This window comes from Lithobates pipiens, unplaced genomic scaffold, assembly GCF_037356315.1.
Source record: "Lithobates pipiens isolate NorthernLeopardFrog02 unplaced genomic scaffold, aLitPip1_a1.2 Scaffold_16, whole genome shotgun sequence".
In the NCBI taxonomy this organism is placed as follows: Eukaryota; Metazoa; Chordata; class Amphibia; order Anura; family Ranidae; genus Lithobates; species Lithobates pipiens.
This window is the reverse complement of record NW_027507748.1, coordinates 163,165,799-163,180,948: the sequence shown is the minus strand read 5'-3', so window position 1 is coordinate 163,180,948 and position 15,150 is coordinate 163,165,799.

The window sequence follows — 15,150 nt, the reverse complement described above, 5'->3', positions numbered from 1 at the left end:
AGATCAAATTCCTACATCAAAGCTATTGGCTACTAGCCTGAATGTAGTCCCATCGTAAGGAAATTACGTCATCACGTTCTGAAAGATCGGATTTTTCGCTAACTTGGCCCGACCGTGTGTATGCAACAGTTTCGGACACAATCCGTCGGACTAAATCCGATGGGCAAAATCCGACGGATTTGGTTGGCAAAATCTCAGACTGTGTGTAAGTGGGCTCAGAGTCTGCAAAAGACTTGAGACTGGGGCAGAGGTTCGTCTTCCAGCAGGACAACGATCCCAAACATACAGCCAATGGAATGGTTTAGATCAAAGCATATTTTTGTGTTAATACTGGCCCAGTCAATGTCCAGACCTAAATTCAATTGATAATCTGTGGCAAGACTTGAAAATTGCTGTACACAGATGCTCTCCATCCATTTTGACAGAGCTTGAGCTATCTTGCAAAGAAGAATAGGCAAAAATGTCACTCTCTAGATGTGCAAAGCTGGTAGAGACATCCCCAAAAAGACTGTAATTCAGCGAAAGGTGGTTCTACAAAGTATTGCCTTGGGGGGCCTGAATACAAATGCATGCTTCACTTTTCACATTTTTTTTTGAAAAAAAATTTGAAAAATATTTATCTTTCTACTTCACAATTATGTGCCACTTTGTATTGGTCTATCACATAAAATCCCAATAAAATACATTTACGTTTTTGGTTGTAACATGACAAAATGTGGAAAATTTCAAGGGGTATGAATACTTTTTCAAGGCACTGTACATTTTATATGGGTACAGTGTTGCACGACCTCGTAATTGTCAGTTAAAATAATGCAGTGCCGTGTGTCGCAAAAAATGGCCTGGTCAGGAAGGGGGTAAACCTTCCAGAGCTGAAGTGAAGTTAAATAGTTAATTTGGGCAAAGCCTCCCTTAACAAATGATTTACGATACAGAAAAATGTGGCTGCTGTATCTCCTGAATGGACTGTAGTAGCATTAGCTACATGCAGGAACCGACACTGTGTTGCAGCAGCAGTATAGGTGACTTCCTGTCTTCTGCCTTAATTAAAGCAAGTGGGACTGCCTCAAATTGGCGAGGTAGAGAGTCAGGTAGATGATGCCATGATTTCCACTATAATCAATCAGACAAAACCTTGTATTTATTTTTAAAAATACAAGGCTTTTTCTGAATGTCAAAGAAATATGCAGTCTCCCTTTACCACACAAGTCCCTCTTCCTACTTCTGGCACTCATATACAGCCTTTGGGCCACTGTCACGTACCTGGTCAGAGGCCAAAGTACTGAGAGGGCTTGCTTTGTGGCTGAGTGCAGGGCACCCCTGAAGGTGGTAACAGGGAGTGCTATGCCCAATGAAGCAGGGGTTGCCAGTTATGACAGGCTGAGTGATGGGGAGATGTCTGCTGGATGGTGTCTGGACAAGCAGGATGTACTGCTGGGCAGGAGTCCCTCAGACGTACTAGGTGAGACTTGGCAGAAGAGAGAGCCAGATGCAGGGTCAAGAGCAAGGCTAGTAGTCATACATGGAATGTTAGCCAGAAATAAGACAGCAAGCAAAGTCAGGAGTAAGCCGAGGTCAACCACTGGTAATCAGGCAGCAGCCGAGTCCAAGAGCAAGCCAAAGGTCATACATGGATCAGCTGGCAGAGACGGGGTCAATGGAGCAAGCTGAGGGTCAAAGCCAGGAATGGAGACAATACAGGTCAAAGGCAAGCCAGGCCAGTACCAGGAAATCCAATAATATCAAGAACAGGAACACACGGGGGAACTGAAGATCATCCAGCTATTAATGGCTTATGCTGCTGGCTTTAAATAGGCCACTGAGTGCCAGAATCCTCACAGTTGTTGGTGCCTGTGCGTGCATAAGAATTTGCATTGGTGAATTTCTATGTGCAAAACTGCAATTCCGCTGGGCATTAGAAGATGTGCCAGTCTTTCTACGAACTGTTCTCTGACAGCCACGCAGCAGTGCAATCTGTGACTGACATGTCAACTGGACACAGAGGATCACAAATTGGTGTACTGGCCTGCTGTGAATGGTCCTGGTATCATGTTATCTCTGTGACCAACCACAGTGATCACATGTGCAGTAGTTAATAATGGCTCTCATTCATGGCCCCACTGAGAACTACTGTGACCTTTGTATTGGTCAAAGTGATCACATGGCACAGGCCCAATTACTGTGTCCCTGTACTATGTGATAGCTGTGACCAAGCATTGCATCACATTAGTAAACAAAGGCTTCATGAATGAAACAGTTTTACTGATTTCTTATATAGTGATCAAAAAAAGAAAAAAAAAACCCTGATTAGTCCCCCCAGAGCAGTACAGTGCAGTGCAATGACAGTGACAATGCACTACTCTGGTGACTGTAATCATTGTGATCCTTGCCACAGCAGCACAATTTCACCAGACCAGTGCTGCCAGTCAGTACCAAATACCAACGTAACTAATGGTATAGTTACCGCCGTACCAGTCAGTGTACCTCACTCACAGTGTCCTCTACATTAGTCATTGTATCCCTGATAGCCGCCACACCAGTCACATTGTCCCTATTCACCACCATACCTGTCATATTGTCCCTAATCGCCACCACACCAGTTACAGTGTCCCTGATCACCAGTTACAGTGTCCCTGATTACTGCCATACCAGTTACAGGAGTTGATTTACTGAAACTGGAGAGTGAAAAATCTGGTGCAGCTGTGTATGGTAGCCAGTCAGCTTCAAACTTCAGCTTGTTCACCTAAACTTTGACCAAAAAACCTGGAAGCTAATTGGTTTCTCTGCACCAGATTTTGCATGCTCTAGTTTTAGAAAATCAACCCAACAGTGTCTCTGATCACTGGCGCACCAGTATATAGCCCCTTCTTAATCACTGCCATACCATTTACACTGTCCTTGATTACTGCCACACCTGTTTTTTTGCTTGCGTCTATCTATTAATGTTACTTTGCGGCAGTGGTGTTGCTAGGGGTGGCTACTGGGGCTATAGCCCTGAATCTGGGGCCCATTGACTGAATCTCTTACCTAGGGTTGGCTCTAGGCTCCACCTGCTCAGCTGGAGGCTGGAGGAGGAACATGACTAGTTAATGTTAATGCTAGGCACGTGTTCTTATCTATATTCAGCAGTTCCGACATCCACTTCTATACCAATCTGCCGGGCAATGTAATTGTCGGGAACTGCAGCACAAAGGACTTCTGGACTCTGATTAAATTGTTGGAATTGCTGAATATAGATGAGAACAAGTGCCTGATAACATTAACTAGTCATGTTACTCCCCTGGCCACCAGCTGAGCAGATGGAGCCCAGAGTCCAGTCCGGTCTGGATCACCACAAGCAGTAAGCACTTGAGCTGAGGGGTTAAAGAGTCCTGTTGCTTCCCCTGGCCCCCAGCTGAGCAGAAGTTTTTTTTTATAATTGCTGCATACAAAGGGGGGGGGGCTCTCTGGGGACACTGATGTAAGAGGGGGGCTCTCTGGGGACCCTGATTTAAGGGGAGGCTCTTTGGGGACCCTGATGTAAGGGGGGCTCTCTTGGGACCCTGATGTAAGGGGGGGCTCCCTGGGAACCCTGATGTAAGAGGGGGGGTTGCTGAGGACCCTGATGTAAGGGGAGGCTCTGTGGGGACCCTGATGTAAGGGGAGGCTCTCTGAGGAATCTGATGTAAGGGTAGGCTCTGTGGGGACCCCAATGTAAGGGGATGATCTCTGGGGACCCTGATGTAAGGAAAGGGCTCTCTGGGGACCCTGATACAAAGAGGGAGGCTCTCTGGGGTCACTGATGTAAGGGACATGCTCTCTGGGGACCCTGATGTAAAGAAGGGGCTCTGTGGGGACCCTGATGTAAGGGGAGACTCTCTGGGGACACTGATGTAACGAAGGGGCTCTCTGGGGACCCTGATGAAAGAGGAAGCTCTCTCGGGACTCTGATGTAAGGGGGGGCTCCCTAGAGACCCCAATGTAAGGGGAGGCTCTCTGGGGGCCCTGATGTAAGGGAGGGCTTTCTGGGGACCCTGTTGTAAGGGGAGTCTCTCTGGGGACCCCGATGTACGGTCACTCAGATATGTAACAATATTATATATACAGTATATATACAGTATCTCACAAAAGTGAGTACACCCCTCACATTTTTGTAAATATTTTAATATATCTTTTCATGTGACAACACTGAAGAAATTACTCTTTTCTACAATGTCAAGCAGTGAGTGTACAACTTGTATAACAGTGTAAATTTGCTGTCACCTCAAATTAACTCAGCACACAGCTATTAATGTCTAAACCTCTGGCAACAAAAGTTAATACACCCCTAAGTGAAAATGTCCAAATTGGGCCCAATTAGCCCTTGTACACACGTTCGGACATTCCGACGGAAAATGTCCGATCAGACCTCGTTGTCGGATAATCCGACTGTGTGTGGGCTCCATCGGACTGTTTCCATCGTAATATCCGACGCACAAAGTTTTAGAGCTGGGCTATAAAACTTTCCAACAACATGATCCGATCGGACTTTGTCCGTTTGTGTGTAGAGAATTCCGATCAGACAAATTGCCACGCATGCTCAGATCAAATTCCTAGACCATAGCTATTGGCTACTAGCCTGAACGTAGTCCCGTCGTAACGAAATAACGTCGTCACGTTACGTACGATCGGATTTTCCAACAACTTTGTCCGACCGTGTGTATGCAACACAAGTTTCGGACAAAATCCATTGGACAAAATCTGAAGGATTTTGTTGTCGGAATGTCCGACCGTGTGTACAAGGGCTTAGACATTTTCCCTCACCGGTGTCATGTGACTCGTTAGTATTACAAGGTCTCAGGTTTGAATGGGTAGCAGGTGTGTTAAATTTGGTGTTATCATTCGCACTCTCTCATAGTGGTCACTAGAAGTTCAACATGGCACCTCATGGCAAAGAACACTCTAAGGATCTGAAAAAAAGAATGGTTGCTCTACATAAAGATGACCTAAGCAAAAAGAAGATTGCCAGCGAACATAGCATTCCTAGGGCAGTCATGTACCAGTAGATTAAGTTTGCTTGGCTTATAGGAACTGGAACTGCTAAGCTATTTTCCCTGACCACTCATATAGAGGTGATACAATTGGTTGATTTGTGTGATACACAAGGTACAATGTTCGGTACCTATTCAGTCAAGACAGTGAAAAAGTCTTAGCCCTTGTACACACGGTCGGACATTCCGACAACAAAATCCGTCTGATTTTGTCCAACGGATTTTGTCTGAAACTGGTGTTGCATACACACGGTCGGAAAAAGTTGTCGGAAAATCCGATTGTTCGTAACGTGATGACGTTATTTAGTTACGACGGGACTACGTTCAGGCTAGTAGCCAATAACTTTGGTCTAGGAATTTGATCTGAGCTTGTGTGCCACTTTATTCGATCGGAATTCTCTACAAACGATCAGACAAAGTCCGATCGGATCATGTTGTCGGAAAATTTTATATCAAGCTCTCAAACTTTGTTGGTCAGACATTCCGACGAAAAAAGTCCGATGGAGCCCACACACGGTCGGATTATCCGACAATGCGGTCCGATCAGACATTTTCCGTCGGAATGTCCAAGGGCTTACACATGTGGTATCACCATGCTCGGGAGAAGTAAAATAATGTGTTTACTTTGTAAGTATGCCCATGCTGTGTGTGGAAAATATTGTATTAAATTTATACTTTTAATTTTCTTTCCCCATTTTCCAAAAACTTGTGGCAAAAAAATGCCTTGTAATGTTTACGTTCCAATATTTGGTCATTGTATGGGTGTTTCCACTGTCCTGGTGCTCTAGGGCCTCCAAAATGTGATAGGTAGTTAGAAAATTAGATGTGTTATGCTCCTGGGAAACTTGAAGGTGTCCCTTGGATTTTGGGCCACTCTATGTGGTTAGGCTGTGAAAAAGTCTAACACATGTGTTACATAGTTACATAGTTGGTAAGGTAAAAAATGACACCTGTCTATCTAGTTCAACCTGTGTTGTGTAAGTGTGCTTGTCTTTATGTCAATAGTAATTGTATATGCCTGTATGGTTACATAATTGGTAAGGTTGAAAAAACACACCAGTCTTCTTGTGGTATCACCATACTCAGGAGGAGTAGCAGAATATGTTTTGAAGTGTAATTCTAGGTATGCCTATGATGTGGGCTAGAAATATCTTAATAATTTACAACTTTGTGCAAAAAATAAAACATTTTCATTTTCTTTCCTGTATTTTCCAAAAACTCGTGGAAAAAAATAAGATTTTCAAAGGACTCACTATGCATATCAGAAAATACCTTGGGGTGTTTTCTTTCCAAAATTGGGTTATTTTGTGGGTGTTTTCACTGCCCTGGTGCTTTAGGCCTCCAAAAATGTAATAAGTAGTCAGGAAATTAGATGAGTAATTTATGCCCTAGAACTCATGAAGGTGGCCCCTCTATGTGGTTAGGCTGTGAAAAAGTCTCCCACATATGGTATACATACTTGGGTGACATAGCAGAATGTGTTTTGGGATTTCATTATAAGTATGCCTATGCTGTGTGTGAGAAACAACTTGTTTAAATGACTGAGTAAAAAAAAAAAAAACATTTCTTGAAATTTCTTAATTTTCCCCAAAGTTTTGACAAAAAAATACAACTTCAAAAACTCACCATGCATTTTAATAAATACTTTGAACTGTCTACTTTCTAAAAAAAAAAGGGGGTTCCTTCGAAGGGTATTGGTGTTGTCCTGTATTTTAGGGTCATAGATAGGCAGCCAGTACATCAGGATTTATCCTTTTTTTTTAATATACTGTATATAGTTTATATATAAAGACTCACTATGCCTTTCAGAATATACCTTGGGGTGTTTGCTTTCCAAAATGGAGTCATTTTGTGGATGTTTCAACTGTCTTGGTGCTTCATACCTCCAAAAATGTAATAGGTACTCAGGAAATTAGATGAGTAATTTATGCCCCTAGAACTCATGAAGGTGCTCCTTGGATTTTTGGCCCCTCCATGTGCCTAGGCTTTGAACACATCTCATGCATGTGGTATGCATACTTAGGAGGCATAGTAGAATGTGTTTTGGGGTGGCATTATAAGTATGCCTATGCTGTATGTCAGAAATAATTTGTTTAAATTACTACTTAGTAAAAAAAACACATTTCTTTTAATTTCTTAATTTTCCCTAAAATTTTGACAAAAAGTTAAAACTTCAAAAACTCACCATGCCTAAATACCTTGGACTGTCTACTTTAAAAAAAAAAGGGGGGGGGGGTCCTTTGGGAGGTATTTGTGCTATCCTGACATTTTTAGGGCCATAGATAGGTGCAGTACATCAGGATTGATCAATTTTCAAATATACTATACACGGTATATAATAATATACAGTAATTTGGGCTATTTTTCACCAAAGATATGTATCAGAATACATTTTGGCCTAAATTTATGAAAAAAAGGTTATTTATTTGCTACATCCAAGGAACTAAAAAAAACTTTTTTTTTCTAAATGTTTGATATTTTTCGATTTATATAACAAAAAATAAAGAAAACCCCATTGGTGATTAAACACCACCAAAAGAAACCTCTACCTGTCTCAGAAAATTATAACAATTTCATTTGGGTACAGTGTTGCATGTCTGAGCAACTGAAAACTGGCCTGGACAGGAGGGGGTGAAAATGTCTGGTATTGAGATGGTATATTCCGACAGCAGACAGGAAGTTACCTACTCTGTTTCTGGAACACAGTGCTGCTTACGTATGTATCTAAAGCTACTATAGTTGATTCAGCACACACAGCAGCCACAGTGTTCTGTAATGGAAAGAGTTCATTTGGGCCAGCTAAGCTGACATAAACTGTTTAAAGCAAAATTAAACCTGGCATTCTACTTTAAAGCTAATATTAACACCAAATGCAATGAATATGTATACATGTTATCTGAATCTTGATATTATCTGTGCTTTCTTCTGGTCTGTGCAGTGATCTGGCATGAGACAACTTTTCCTGTAATATAAAGTCTCTTGTCATAAAAACTAGGCACTTTTTTATAGTAGTAATATACTTTAGTAGGTATGATTTACTCATAAGTGTTCTCCCAGGGAATGGACCCACATCCCATCCATTTAGTCCAACAAAAGAGACAACCTTCCTAGGTATTTATTTGGGACTTTTTATGTACTATGCAGGTCAATTAAAAATAAATACACCATTAAAATATAATTTTGTTTTTCTTCATTTTACAAATATAAAGTGTATCTTTAAAACAACATAAAACATGAGTGCTGTTCACATATACAATATATCACATAATGCATATGCTCTAATTTTTTCATAAACCTGATTTTTGTCTATACCAGTTCAATATCAGAATTATGTTGCAATAGCCCTTAATTGGCTTGGTTGGTGGAGGAGAGACCTCTTTTTCTGGAGTAACTGAATCCCTTCCTCAGGAGAGATAGAGAGGTAAATATCTTAGCAGAACAGAAGTACTAATTTTACATCAATTACTTGAAAACTTTTTTTCGATGACATCCAGAACAGGCAACGACACCTTCGCTTCCCCAAAAAGTAGGCCCAAAGGAGGGGAGATGGATGAGGGAAGAAGAAAAAGCAATTGCAGATAAATGAAATTAGGTAAATATGTTCACCCCTTATTGTTGACCCCCACTCTACCACGCTCCAAAAGAAAGAACCTTGGCATTAAATTAGTGAAGCAAGCTCTCTACTCTCTAGTCCTAAGAGCATTGACAAAAAGAGGGGGTGGAGAAGTCTTGAGGCATTGAATCAACATTTGGCATCTTTGTGTGAGGCAACAAGTGCAACTTAAGATTTGAGGAAATCTGCACCACCCCACTTCTTTTTGTCAATGCACTTAGGACTTAGGACAAGCATTCCCTCACAGGCTGGACCAGAGACTTTGTCAGATTCAGTAATCAACAACTTTAAAACGGAACGTCACTCTCCCAGTCAACATTGATTATTTTTAATCCTCATGCTGCTAGCATTAAAAAATAGATAGGGGGGGGGGCGTGACTGGAAGCTGAGCTGGAAGGACGCTGTGAGTGAGAGCTCTCCTCCAGCCCAGCGCTACAACGGCCTATCTCGGGGGTTTTACAGCACCGCACGATGGGGAGATCGCGAGCCACCAGGTCCTCGTCTGCCCGGGGATCATCCCAGCCGCCCCCGGGTCCATCATCCTCCCTAAAATCCTACTTCCAGCCGCCCGTGCTCCCGCCGGGCGAAGGCCGCAAGATGGCGCCGGACGACTCGACAGCGTTGCCGCGGGACCTCCCACCGCCGCTGATGAGCGAACGCCGAGCGGTGCACCCGCACCCGTCTGCCGTGGACCCCCTCCGGGAGATGGAAGATCTAGGACACCCCCCGAGTGATTCCGGCCGCAGCCAGGCCGCGGGTGTGCGCGGGCCGCGATCCGGCCTAGGCCGCATGGACGGCGTGGAGCCTGCAGGCCTGGAGGCCCAGCGCAGGCACACGGAGCCTCTATACCTTCCTGGCCACACGGGATCCTGGGATGGCCGGAGGGCCCATCAGGAGCCTCTGCATGATGAACCAGCACAAGGGGTGAGTGAACAGCCTCCCCCCCACGCCTCCTCCCCCACCTCTCCAGGGACTTACACTGCCATTCTGCAGCCCCACCTGCCCTCCACGCAATGCTCAGAAGCATTTCCCCGTCTGTTGCGGACGGCCTCGGACCCGGAGATGAGAGGGTCCCCTACCCCCATTTTTTCAGGCGCTACAGGAGACCCCCAAGGCCTCCCCAGCCGAGCGGAAGCAGCGGCTCTCCCCCTCTCTGATGTGGGGGCCCAAGATGCCTGGAGGCCACTCGCTCCCCCCAAGGCCCAGAGGCAGCCCCGCTCCCGGGAATCCAGCGTAGCCAGAGGCCAGGACGCCGGCCGTCTTTCTTATGCCCAGGTAGCCCAGCCCCGCTCCCCACGGTCCCAAGGGGCCTCCCCGGACCCTATGACTCTCTCTCCCCATGTTACATCTTGGCCGGACCATGGACACCCCTTGTCCTCCTGGCCCCCCTCCACGGCCACGGGACCCCCGCAGGGAGGCTCCCCCCACCGTCCCCCCCAACGTCCTTCGAGTCCTTGCTCCCCCACGGAGCGACATGGGGATGGACATCCCCCCTGGCACGCATATCTGACCGCTATCCCAACTAAGGATGACTTTAAACAACTGGTGGCGGATGTGAAAGCCACCTGCCGAGCTGAAATCCAGACTCTGCATGCTGGCCTTAAACACCTAGCTGAAAGGGTCGAGATGGCGGAGGAAGAGATTCAGGAGACTAAAATGGCTGTACACCGCACCCAACTGGAGAACTCGGATCATCGCCTCCTCCTGCGGGACATGCAACGCCATGTAGAGGACCTCGATAATAGGGGTCGCAGGAACAACATTCGTGTTCGGGGCCTCCCGGAGACGGATGGACCCGAGGACCTACAGACTTCCCTGCAAACGCTATTTAACGAAATGCTGGGAGAGGACCCGGCCAAACATATTGAGATGGACAGAGCACACCGGGCCCTCCGTCCTAAAGGCCCTGCTTCCAAACCAAGAGATGTTGTTTGCAGGATACACTCCTTCCCCCTCAAGGAAGACATTATGACTAAATCCCGTTCTATTCGCAACCTCATGTTTGATAACGCCCCGATCCAGGTGTACTCGGACCTCTCCTGGATAACCCTCCAAAAACATCGGATGCTGCAGCCTCTCCTCCGCACTTTGCAAGACAGAAATATGCCCTACAGATGGGGTTTCCCCTTCTGCCTCACGGCCAGACATCAGGGGAAATCGGCCTCCCTTCGTTTTCCAGAGGACCTCGACTCCTTTTGTGACACCCTGGGCATACCTGTCCCTAAACTCCCGGCCTGGGACTTGATAGCCTCCCCGCCACCTCCGCCGGTGCTCTGGCAGAAGGTACCCTCGGCCAAGAGACACAGAGGACCGGATCCGGATCGCAGACCGCCTACGCACAAATGACACGGATTCCCCCGCCGGTGGAACTCCCTGCAGTTTATTTTTGACCCGGTTTCCTCCTTTTTTCTTTATTGCTCTCCCCGGAGTGCTCTCTCTCACTTTTTTTTCCCCACATAGGGTTTGCTCCCCCTTCCCTCCCCCGAGGGCCTGAGCTTTACAAGGTTTCTACTTGGAACTGTCTTTTACCTAGGGCTGGCCTAGGTAGAGTCCGAGAGCGGATCGACTCCCAGGTTACTGACCCCCCCCGTGGTTCATTCCACCCCTTGGTTCCTTCAGAGACTATAAACTGTTGGTGTCTACCTGCCCGGCCCCCCCCCCCCCCCTTTTTTTTTTTTTTTCTTTTTTTTTTTGGTGTTTCCAGGCCAGGAGACCTATTGGAACCGTTTAGGCTCGGTGTCCCTGTAGGGCATCCGGACCTAGCGTATGTTACACCTAATGCTAGTTATGTTCTTTGTCTATGTTTCTCTCTTTTCTTTCTTTTCTAGATCTTCTCTCTACCCCGCCCTCTGTGTGGATATCGCTAAGAAGTCGTCTTGGTCGCCAGTCCTTCCCCGACGGTCGCCTCTCTCCCCGGGACACTCTTCTCTTCATCGGTCTCAGTTAAGTATGACTATCCCCGACCACCCCCCTGACTATGGCTAAGATACTGTCGCTCAATGTCCATGGTCTAAACTCCAACAAAAAACGTCATCTTGCGCTTCGGGAATTTCGGCAATCCGGGGCGGACATAGTGATGGTCCAGGAAACTCACTTTAACCGGGGTGATTCCTTTAAGTTTGCCTCTAGACATTTCCCCCAGGCTTTTCAGGCCTTCAGTACACGCAAGCGGGCGGGGGTGGCTATACTTGTCCGGAAGGGTTCCCCCTTTACGTGCACATCGACATACCTAGATCCACAGGGCCACTATGTCATACTCCGAGGTACCTGGCACACGCAGGCCCTCACCCTTTGTGCCCTTTATGCCCCTAACGCACGCCAGCACCGTTTCCTGTCCGGAGTTTTGTCCCGCCTCTTTAGAACACACTCCGAGCTTCTGGTGATAGGGGGGGACTTCAACCTTGCTCCGTCAGTCCCACAGGATCGCCATGTGGGAAATCCGCAGGCGCCCCAGCCCAGAGTCCTGAGGGACTCTAAGTTGTTTCGCCAGATCACCAGAAGACGAGCCTTATTTGACGTTTGGCGAACCCTGCACCCCCAGGTCCGCCAATATACGTTCTACTCGGCCCCCCACCGCACTCACTCACGCATTGACCACTTTTTTGTAAACAATCACACGTTGAGGGCTGTCCGCTCCGCACACATCCTACCTATCTCCTGGTCTGACCACGCCCCGATAACCATGACGCTAGACATTGGGGTCCCGCTTCGCAAGCCCTGCAACTGGCGACTGAATAGCTACCTATTGCAGCATCTCCCGTCCAAAGCGGAGCTGGAGTCTTCGCTCCAACTGTATTTCGCTGAAAATGATACTCCAGACGTTACCCCCCCCACCTTGTGGGCTGCCCACAAAGCCGTTATACGGGGTCGCTGCCTTGCCCTCTCCTCGGCACTGAAGAGAGACGCACAGGCCGCCAGGCTGCTGGCTGAAGGTCGATTGAAGACCCTCGAGGCTAGGCTTCAAGGAGCCCCTTCCCTGACACTGATTAAGAAAATTGTACAGACGAGAATGACTCTAAGGGATCTTGCTCTGGGATCAGTGGAGAAGGCGCTTGTCCGTCTGCGACAGCTCTATTATGATAAGGGGAATAAAGCACAGACCCTGTTGGCTAGGAAACTGGCTGATCAAACACAAGCTTCTACGCCTTCCCAAATCAAAACCAATAAAGGGGACCTTTTGTCTCATCCGCAGGCCATCGCGGACACGTTTGCGGCCTTTTACACTGATCTCTATAACAAGCAGGATATACCCCATAATCCACCCTCCCCCGCATTGACTGACCGCATTAATAGTTACCTGGAAAACATGATACTGCCCCGACTGAAGGATTCGGACCTTCACGACCTTAACGCCCAAATTACGGATGAGGAACTGCTAGAGACTGTGAAAGCGCTCCCGGCTCACAAATCCCCGGGCCCTGACGGATTCCCATACGAGTATTATAAGACATTCCTACCTATCCTGAGTCCCTACATGACCAAGATGTTCAACTCCTTCCTCGCGCGCACCCCGGCCCCGACTGAGATGCTGGCCTCCTTTATCTCTGTCATCCCGAAGCCAGACAAGGACCCGACTCTCTGTGCCAGCTACAGGCCTATTGCTCTATTGAACTCAGATTTGAAAATTTTTACAAAAATTCTAGCGAATCGCCTTAACGCGATTCTTCCGGCTCTGATCCATAAGGACCAGGTGGGCTTTGTACCTTACAGACAGGCGGGTGATAATACCAGGAAAGTCATTGACCTAATAGACGTAGCTAATAAGACTGCTCTCCCCTCCCTGGTCCTGAGTCTAGACGCAGAAAAGGCATTTGACCGCCTGAGCTGGCCTTTCATGATGGCGACTTTACGCCACATGGGATTTCAGGGTCCTTTCATGCAAGCAATACGGCACCTCTATACCACCCCCACCTCACAAGTAAAAACCCCGTATGCTGCGTCTCCAACCTTCTCTATTGCCAATGGCACCCGCCAGGGCTGCCCCCTTTCTCCCTTGCTGTTTGCTCTCTGTGTGGAGCCCCTGGCGGAGGCCATTAGAAGCAATCCAGATGTCAGGGGCATTTTAGTTCGGGATAGGGAATTTAAAATATCTTTATTCGCGGACGATGTCATCCTCACCCTGACTCAGCCTAGGACATCCCTGCCCATCTTGAGTGCGGAGCTGCAGCGATACGGGGAGATCTCGGGTTACAAAATCAATGCCTCCAAATCAGTGGCCCTCCCGATTAATATGCCAGCGACGGAAGAGGCTCACTTACGATCGGTGTTTCCCTACAGATGGGAGAAATCCTCTCTTAAATACTTGGGGGTTCTCATTACCCCGTCCTTCCATACCCTCTACCAGGCCAACTTCCCCCCCCCTCTATAGGGAGATCAGGGCACTTCTCCATAAATGGAAGGCTCACCAAATATCGCTCTTAGGGCGGCTCGCGTCTATTAAAATGGTGATCCTCCCCAAACTCCTTTACTTATTCCAGACGCTCCTGATCCCGATCCCTTACGCGCACCTCCGTATGCTCCAGAGGGACTTACTGAAGTTCCTATGGAACTATAAAAAACACCGGGTTCCTGCCTCCGTCATGATTGCCTTGCGCTCGGACGGGGGCCTGGCGTTCCCCGACCTGGTTAGGTACTACCAAGCGACACAGTTACGGGCTATAGTATCATGGTATACGCAGTGGTCGTACAACAAGTGGTCAGAGATAGAGAAGCTATGGTTAGCTCCGATGCACCCGAATAGCCTGCTCTGGGGCACGGAAACACAGATTGATACGAACCGCCTACTGGGGCCGATGGTCCAGCTTAATCAGCTCTGGAGGAAAATCTCCTGGGAACACAGGCTCCACTCGGAGGCGTCCTTGCTAACCTCGTTTCTTTGTAACCCTAAACTCCCGGACGGCCTTACTCACCATATGTCTTGGCCCTGGGCGTCCCGGGGTTTATTTCATCTGGGACATCTAGTGGACCCCAGATCGAGAAAACTGCTGTCTTTCTCGGACCTACAGACTAAACACGACCTCCCCCAACGGACGTTCTACAGTTATCTACAGATCAGACATTTTGCGCAAACAATAGCTCCGAGACTCCAATTTTCCCCGCCCACCCCCTTTGAACTGATCATACTCGAGGGACGGAACCGTAGGGGAATGATATCAGATATCTACCGCATTCTTAACTCGCACCACTTTTCCGCAAAGGGCAAGCACAAGTATATCCTGAGATGGGAAAGAGAGCTGGGTGAGGAATTTCCCCTCGAAGCTTGGCAGGGGGTGTGGAGGCAGGCGGCCAAATCCTCCCTGTGTACCCTTTACAAGGAAAATTTTTATAAAATTCTCTACCACTGGTACCAGACCCCAGCCGTGCTCCACAAAATTTATCCCTCCGCCTCTGATCGATGCTGGCGCTGTCTACAGGACAGGGGTACCCTATTTCATATATATTGGACTTGCCCTTTGATAGCCCCATTCTGGACATCAACCCAACAGCTCCTTGGCCGGGTATTTGAGGGGCCTATCCCGTTTGCGCCCAAGT